We start from the raw sequence: 8,603 nt of genomic DNA, 5'->3' as shown, positions 1-8,603 counted from the left end.
AGTTGGGTTGTAAGGAAAGGACAGGGGGTGACAGCTAGAGGGGAATGAGGACCAAATGAGGGGCTTCTCTCTCTCATGATAGGAGGGAGGCGGACTCCGTGGAGAGGAAGGGCTGATCTGCACAGGGAGATCACTGTCCGGAGGTTCCCAGGGTGGGGAAGCCGGGGTGGGCACCCCCTCCAGCGGAATGGGGTGGGGGGGGGAGTTTATCTGGGAGCTAAGGGACTTCCTGCCTGATGGCTGGTAGCTTCTTGGACAAGCAAAGCCCTCTACTGAGAGCCGGGGGTGGGAGTGGGTTTGTAGGCGTGAAGAAGGTTGGAAGTTATCACAGAAAATGGGAAGAAGTGACCTCGGGAACCCGGAGGTTCTGCAGGAGACCAAGACGTGTGGAGACCAGGATTCCACAGGAAGCCAGTCTGCCCTATTCTGATTCCTGTGCCACCACCCTAGCGCTCGGTGGCTTGGAACAGATTCAGAGAAAGGGCATGGCTGGCATCCCCCAGGGTTGCGTGGTCAGAGATGAGGGTCAGAGGGATCTAGGGTCTGAGCAAAATGTCATGGAGAGGCTGTGGGTATGGGGTGGCTACAGAAGGACGGGAAGCTGGGCTGGGAGGAAGCCAAGGACCATGGCGGGAGAGAAGAGAGGGTGGGTGGTGACCAGAGCGGACCCACAAAGCTGGGCTGTGAGGAGGAGGTGGGGAGGTGGGGGTGGGGCACCCGAGGAGCTGAGAGGCCAGGGTACAGCTGGGTCACCGTCTGCGTGGTTGGTGATGTCATCGGGAGGATCGCAGAGGGCACCGGCTGCGGAGGTCTGTAAATCAGGAGCCAAAGTCTTTGGTAGATGACGGGGCAGGACCTGCAGATCCAGGAAGGACCCGGCCAAACAGCCTGTGATGGAAGGAGGAGGGTCACCTCCCAGCGTCCACGTCGGCCTGGGAAGCGGGTGCATGATACCCAGCAACAGGGGGAAACAGGAGCCCGGACAAGTCACAGTCAGTGGCAGGGTGGGGCCCGCAGCTCCCGCACCATATCCTCATGGGTGCCGCGATCCATGATGCCTGTGTCCTGCTCCTGGCTCTCCCCGGTCCCACCGTGAGACTCCCTGCTGGTGGAGGGTCTGTCACGAAGCTCAGGAGACTGGCTTAAGATAGAGGCTCCCCCATCCCCTCCCCCCAAAAAAGACTGAGGCCATCTTTCCATCGTGGTTGTGACCAGTGAGGGTGACTGACTACCCACCCTCCCTCTTTCTTTCTCTCCTCTCCCAAGCCCTAGAGGACAGGGAATAGGGGCAAGGAGGGAACAAATAAGAGGGAAGTGCCCTGGGGAGCTGGGGGTCAGCCCCAGGACTGCTCAGGACACCAGTCCCACCAGCCTCCTTTATTGAGCACCTACAATGTGCTGTGCACTTTGAATATTGATGCCTATTGGTCCCTTAGCAACCCCATGAAGTGGCCAGGGCTAGTCCCCAATTTAAGATGAGAACGCTGAGGCTACAGAAGGATTGGGGAAGAACCAGCTGATGGCTTCACCTTGAAACCCTCTCTCTGTGGCTGTGAGCATCAGGGGTGGCTGGAAGAGTGTAGGATTCCAAAGAGAGGGGCGCTGAGCTGGGGCCAGAACAGGGGAAGGGATGTGGACCCGACAGATTCACACCTTCATCATCCCCTTCCTCCAGACAGATTCACACCTTCATCATCCCCTTCCTCCACCAGGATCACACTTACCCCCGACCCCCAGAAGTGCACATAGGTGTGAATGAGAAGCGTGAGTGACCTTGCCAGGAGACAGAGGTGAGAAACAGTAACTCTGCCCCCTCACATAGAGGCTGGGTGGATGGTGGAGCTGCAGGGAGCAGGACAGGCTAGGAATCCATGTCTAAGAAGCAAGAGGCCCACAGCTTCTCCTGGGCTCAACCCCAGCTCAGCACCTGACGGAGGGGACCCCACTGACATGGGCACCCCCATCAAGAAGCACTGCCCGGGGTCTGGAGGCAGTGAGCAGGGAGGGGGAGAACTGAAGGTGAGTGGAGGACTCTGGAGGAGAGAAGGCCCAGGGTGACCGGAAGCCCTTGAAGGACTTTCTAAGAGGAGCTGAGCCAGACTGATGCAGAACTGCGTCCTTGGGCTGTGGCGGGAGGAGCACTTGGCTTCAGTTCCCTTCTAAGGAAGTGCTGTCAGCTGCCCAGCATGTGTGTGCCCGAGACCCTGGACAGTCACGCTGAGGCTGGCATTCAGCTGCCAGGGAACTCCCGGTGGCAGGGAAGAGGGCCGGCTGCCCCAGGGCCCCCCAGCTCTGGGGGTTCCCTCTCTGCCCGGCCGCCCACCCTGTTCCTCTGCCATTTCTGCTGGGGTGGGGTGAGATAGTCCAGAAGGTTCTCCTTCCCTCTGACTTCCGCCTTCCGGTGTCCTGCATCGTGGGACAGAAAGGAAAGTGTGCAGGTCCCTTATCAGGTCATCTCCCAGGCTCTCTTGGCCCAGGGGTCCGGTTATTCTCACAGAATTGTCCCCAGGATGCCCTCTCTGGGCCCAGGCTGCGTCACCTGGAGGTCAGGGTCAGGGATTGGAGCGAGTAGGGGCAGAGGAGACGGTTTTATGGCTCCTGCCCTCTGCCAGGGGGGCAGAGCAGTTCATGAGAACCAGTCAGAGGAAGCATAAATCCAGTCTGAGCCAGATCCTCACATCTTGCTTGGATTTCACAGCCAGCGCAAAGAGTGGAATCGGGAATCTCAGGAGATGAGTGGTGCTGAGGGGTGCTCTATCCGGGGCCCCAACTCCCACCCTCCTCTGCGATAAATGACTCCAAGGGAGTTGGGATGTTGGGGGTAACCTTGGGAGGTCAAGAGTAGAGGGAGGAAAGGTTAGGTAACATAAAGTCCAATTTATGTCCAATTTGAAACAGGCCTGGATTTATTTATTTATTTATTTGGGTACCAGGGATTGAACTCAGGGGCACTCAACCACTGAGCCACATCCCCAGCCCTATTTTGTATTTTATTTAGAGACAGGGTCTCACTGAGTTGCTTAGCACCTCGCTTTTGCTGAGGCTGGCTTTGAACTCATGTTCCTTCTGCCTCAACTTCCTGAGCTGCTGGGATTACAGGTGGGTGTCACCAAGCCTGGCCCAGGCCTGGATTTCTTCCTGGCCATCGGTATTTAGTGGGAAACTCTTACCATGGCCTCTGCTCAGAGAAAGGTAGGAAGAGTTAGAGATTGATGCCGGGTTCACTGGCTCATGCCTGTAATTCCAGCGATTCTGGAGGCTGAGGCAGGAGGACCACAAGTTCAAGGCTAGCCTCAGCAGTTTAGCAAACCCCTCAGCAACTTAATGAGACCTGGTCCCCAAATAAAAAATAGAAAGGGCTAGGGATGTGCCCCAGTGGTAAAGCGCTGCTGGATTTAATCTCCAGTACAACTCCTTCACCAACAAAAAAATAGAGCGATATAGAAATTGGATTCCGTGTGTTCAGTGTTGGGAGCTGGGCATCTCTGGGCTCATCATGCTTCTGTTTCTAAAAAAGAAAATGGAGAAGCAGGAGAGGAGAGAAGAAGAATGCCCGTGACGCGTCTGTGTGCTACCTGTCCTCCTCATATCACGCTTTGCTCCACGTCTGTCCCTGGAGGACCCCAGCTGGCTCCTCGGAGGAATTTTTCAATCAGTGGGGAGCCCCGAGCTCAGCAGAGCTGAGCAGCTGGGACCTTAATGAGCAGTGGGGCTTAATGAGCATCCAGGGCGGCCTGGTGTGGGAGGACGGATGGACGGAAGGGTGACTCAGAGCTCCCAGGAAGGCAGGCGTTGGAGCTGGGCAGGAGAACCTTGGAGCCGGGCTGGAGTTGGGAGGAGAGGACCAGACGTCCTTAGCTGTTTATTGTGGGGACCTTGGATGGGCGGGAATTCAGCCATAGGGTTGGGGTGATCCTAACCTGAGGCCTGTTCAAGCAGTGACCCAGGGAAACCAAAGAAGGTCATCTGGGTCTTGGGAGCTGCAGAGGCCTGGATGGAGGAGAAGTTTGGCAAGAGGAGTCGGGGCTTGGGGGGAGAGCCTGGTCACAGGGCAGCCCTGGGGACACAAGGTGCATCCAGGACCCGGCTAGCGACAGGAGAAACTGCTTTTTCCCAACTGGCCCTGGAGATCTGGTGTCAAAAAACCTGGAGGGTGTCTTTGCCAGAGAAGGGTGTGGCAGAGAGCAGCTCATGGAGTGTGGGTGAGGGTTGGGCTGAGTGCAGGGGGGGAGTGGTTCTTTTGGAGGGATGGGGGACACTGTGAGCTGAGTGTCCCAGCAAAAGCATAGCTGGGGGGGTGTAGGGGACAGCCGGGGAAAGTCTGGGTCTTTCCTATTCATGACCTGGATGCTCCATGAGCTCCCCCTTCAACCTGAAAACCCATGCCCTCTGTTCCGTGCAATTCCGTGTCCTGCATGAATTCTTGGGTCACTTTTACCCTTTCCTTCTTCTTTTCTCTCTTCTAGAACTCATGGTAGTAGGATGTGCCAACATTCTTTTTGTTTTCCCAAGTTTTTAATATTTCACCTCCTGATTTCTTTTTGTCCTACCTCGTAGATTTCCTTAAGTATACATTCCAACCCTTTTATTTCTTTTTTTTTTAAATTTGTTCTCCTGTTCTTAACTTTCAAAGGTCCTTTCTGATCTGCTTCTTCCTGTTTTTATTGCTTCTACTGCTTTTTTATGGAAACAAAATTTTCTCTCCTCTTCCCCCAGAGGATAATAATCACAGACTAATTTTTTAAAAATGTTATCTCTGAGATGAAAAGTTTCTGGAGATCCATTACACAACAGTGTGAATATAATTAACACTAATGAACTGTACACTGAAAAATGTTAAAATGGGCTGGCAATGGGTGGGGCGCAGTGACACCCACCTGTAATCCCAGCGGTTTGGGGGGCTGAGGCAGGAGGATCCCAAGTTCAAAGTCAGCCTCAGCCACTTAGTGAGGTCCTAAGTAATTTAGTGAGACCCTGTCTCTAATATATATATATATATATATATATATATTAGAAAGGGCTGGGATGTGGCTCAGTGTTTAAGCACCCCAGGTTCAATTTCCAGTACAAAAAAAAAAAGTTAAGATGGTGAATTTTATGAATTTTTTTTAACTACACACAGAAAATGATCAATCTGCTTTCTGCATTGTCTGTCTGCCCTGTGTTTGTTGGTTTTGATCTCCACTTCCTGGAAACTCAGCATACCCAGGCAAGCCTCAAAGGCTGGAGCACCCCACCGTAGTTGAAACTCTGAGCTGGCTTTTTCCTGGGGCTCCTTCCTCTATCTTTGGACTTTTATCTGTCATCTCCTGTCAGGAGGCACATAGCTGCTGCCTGCAGTCCTGGAGCAGAGAGTGAAGGGGCTGGGGACTCACCAAGCAAGCATGCACAGTCCCTCTCTTCAAGGGTCTCTGTCTTGGTCCTCACTAAATAGGAGTATCTCCACTGTAGTCCTCCCTAGAGCAGCCCCCTGCCTCTTCCCAGTGGGGGAGTGGGAGACTGTGGCTGTGTTGGGCTCAGAAAGTCTAACCCCACATGTAGATTTTCAGCCAGTCCCCCAGTTTTCAGTTCAGGCTTCATTCCTACCAGACACCTCCATGTCCAGAGGGGAGGTCCTGGGTGACAGTCAGCAGTGTCCCTCAGGGGCCCCTCGCAGGTTCCATCACTCGGCCAGACCCTCTGTGGAATTACCATCTTCAACCTCTTGCTTCATTTCCCACCTGCTATGGTTTCCTCTCCCTTCTCTGTCCTGGAGGGTCTATATTGCTCTTATTTCTTATTTCAGGGATTGGGGAGAAGGCACAAATGTGTCAAGAATGGGACTTTTTACCATCTTGTGAGGTTACAAGTTGAAGGAATATTTGTAAAGACTAAAATGGACGGATATGAGGGAAATGACTGGAAATCAAATCCTGAGGTGACAAATAGGCTCTTTATTATGTCCTGGTCCCCCCAACAACCAAAAGCAAGTCCTGCCCCAGACTCCCCACTCTGAACCACACAAGCGCAAGCAACCACATTGGCCTGGGTGTCTTGAACACAGAGATGGAAAATGGAAGCAGGTTCAGAAAGTGAGGAAGGCACGCTAGCTCTCTTTGGACTTAATGTCCTTCACCCCTCGTGACCTAGTTTGAGCCTGGGGAAGTTACTAGAAAAAACCAGAGGCCTGGCTCCTGGCCTCAGGGAGAAGGCCTGGGGCTAGACTTGCTTTGGTTGTCCACTGCTTCCCAGGACTATCCCTCGAGGAAGGGGCAGAGGGTTGGGTCAGCCACCCAGCCATACTTGAAAGGGAAGGAGAGCCTGCAGCATAGAGTTTGCAGTTAGAATGTGGGAATGCGTCCGACTCTGGGCACTAGAACTTTCTAGCTATGTGATGGGGGCATAACCTCTCTGAACCTCAGTTCTTTCTTCTATAAGATGGGAATCTTACTTCCCACCTCTAGGGGTTGTTGAAGCTGGAGTGAGGTGATCCTGCAGTCCTAAGAAATCACCTGTGGGATTTTTAAGAGTGATACTAAAGACAGAAATCTCCCTGCACCCCTCACCTCTGTCCTCCATATTTCTTTCCACAGGATGGGAGAACAGCCCACTACTATTATGAAAGACTTACCAAAAGGGGTAAAGCCAGGGAAGAGACCTTTTAGCTTCCCTTAACAAAAGATGCCCTTGCCTACCTGATTTCTCACCCCTTGGGCTCTGTTCAGAGATCTCAAAAAGAAGTAGATTTGAGTGCCCCTACCAAGCTCTGCTTCCAGGTCTTTGGGTTCCAGTGTTCCAGCTCTGAGCCTATCTGGCAGCTCAGAGGGTAGCTGGAAACCCCTGTGGGTCAAGTCATGTGCCTTTTGGAGCCCCCCAATCTTCTCTCCACTTTCCCTCCAATCTGAAGAGCAGGTTCAGGGTTAGACTGGAGCCACATAAAACCAAAGATCCCTTTTGGGGGGGATAAATCCCACAGAGATCGCCACCAAGATATGGGGTCAAGAACTGTAAAGTCAGAGTCTCACAAGTAGCAGTTCTGGGGCAGGAAGCACAGGACAGGCCACCAGCTCCCTGCTAGCTGTCTGTGGAAGTAGGGCCTCTGGGTCAGCCAGAACAGAGACCTGGGCTGTGGTGAGAGCTGACAGGCTTGGAATGTGTTTGGAGGGGCCCACACCACACGCAAGGACACGCAGGCGCACGCATGGAAACATGCACAGTGTCTGATGTTTACCCCTCTCACACACAGACAGGCTGCCTGAGGACTCACTTGCCTGTCCTACCTTCAAGGCCGCCATCTTCCTAAGTTGAAGGCTATGAGGAAGGAGTAGAAGGGGGTCATAGAGACTTTTGTAAAACAGACTAAGAGCAAATTGTGGAGACCCATCAGCCTCCACCTACCCAAGGCTCGGTTCCAGGGGCTAGGAGACCTCCCCTATAGGTGCTGAGTTTATGATTTTTCTTCAGAAGGTACAGAGAGACACACCCCCGGCTGCTGGGGTAGAAATATCCTTCTGAATATCAACAGTGACACACTGTCACGACATGCTCTGACGTGAGCTCGCAGCAGTATGGGTAGTTTGAGAGATCCTGGAGGGCGGTTTCAAGGGTAAAGATGGGGGTGGGGCAGGCTGTCACGTTCCCTTGGCAGCCTATCTTGTTGCCATAGCAACACAGCTCTGCCTCCATCCTGTGGAGTCCTGGTTTCTGTAATGGGTAGAAAACTGTGGTGCTTCACCGTATGGGGGGCGGGGCCCATAATCCCTCTGGGAAAGAACATTTCCATCTCAGACCAAGCAGGATAGGGGGACCCTAGGAGCTGTCTTGTGGGTGTGAGGGCAGATTTCCTGGGGTTTTCCTAGTGACAAGGTCTACTCTTTCCTACTGAAATTTCTCCTCCCTAGCTATTGGGCCCCCAGGATGTCCCAGGGGGTTGAATACCGTTTCTGGATCTGGACCACCATCTCAGAGAGGCACAGCAGTGCACAGAGCAGAGTCTGGCGTCAGGAGAGCTATTAGGCTTGCCACTTGCTGGCTGTGTGCCTTGAGTGCGTGACTTATTTTTATGGATTTTAGGGTTCTGCATGTAAGGATGGGGCTAATACATGCCTCTCTCCCTGGGTGGTTTACGAGGATGAAGAGAAGTGACAGTGTGACATGGGATCCAGTCTGGCTTTCCTGGGGGAGGGTGGATGGCTGTGTCCACTGGTGGTACTCCTTGCGTGGCCAAGCACCCCCTCAGAGAGCTGACGGTGGGGCTCAAGTGATATTTAACCCTTGGGGAACAGGTACAGATCAAGCTGTCCAACTGGCTGAGGAAAGAGAAAGGTACTTAACTGGTCTATGCCTCCTACTCAAAGTATGAGTCTTGGCCCATGTCCCTCTGCAAAATGCTACCCAGTGCTACCCATCTGCAGGGGGGTGAGCCTAGGAATTACGAGAATGGCTTTAGAATGCTGGGTAGAAATTGGATATTGCTGAAACATGCACGCAGCATTCAATTTGGGCTTCTCTTTAGTTGTTTAAAAATTGTTCAGGTTCCCAGTGGTTCTTTTTATTTATTTATTTATTTATTTATTTATTCATTCATTCATTCATTCATTCATTCATTCATTCATTCATTCATG

The sequence above is a fragment of the Spermophilus citellus genome (genome assembly GCF_964194105.1).
Source record: "Spermophilus citellus genome assembly, chromosome: 6".
Lineage (NCBI taxonomy): Eukaryota > Metazoa > Chordata > Mammalia > Rodentia > Sciuridae > Spermophilus > Spermophilus citellus.
This window is presented reverse-complemented; position numbering follows the sequence as displayed.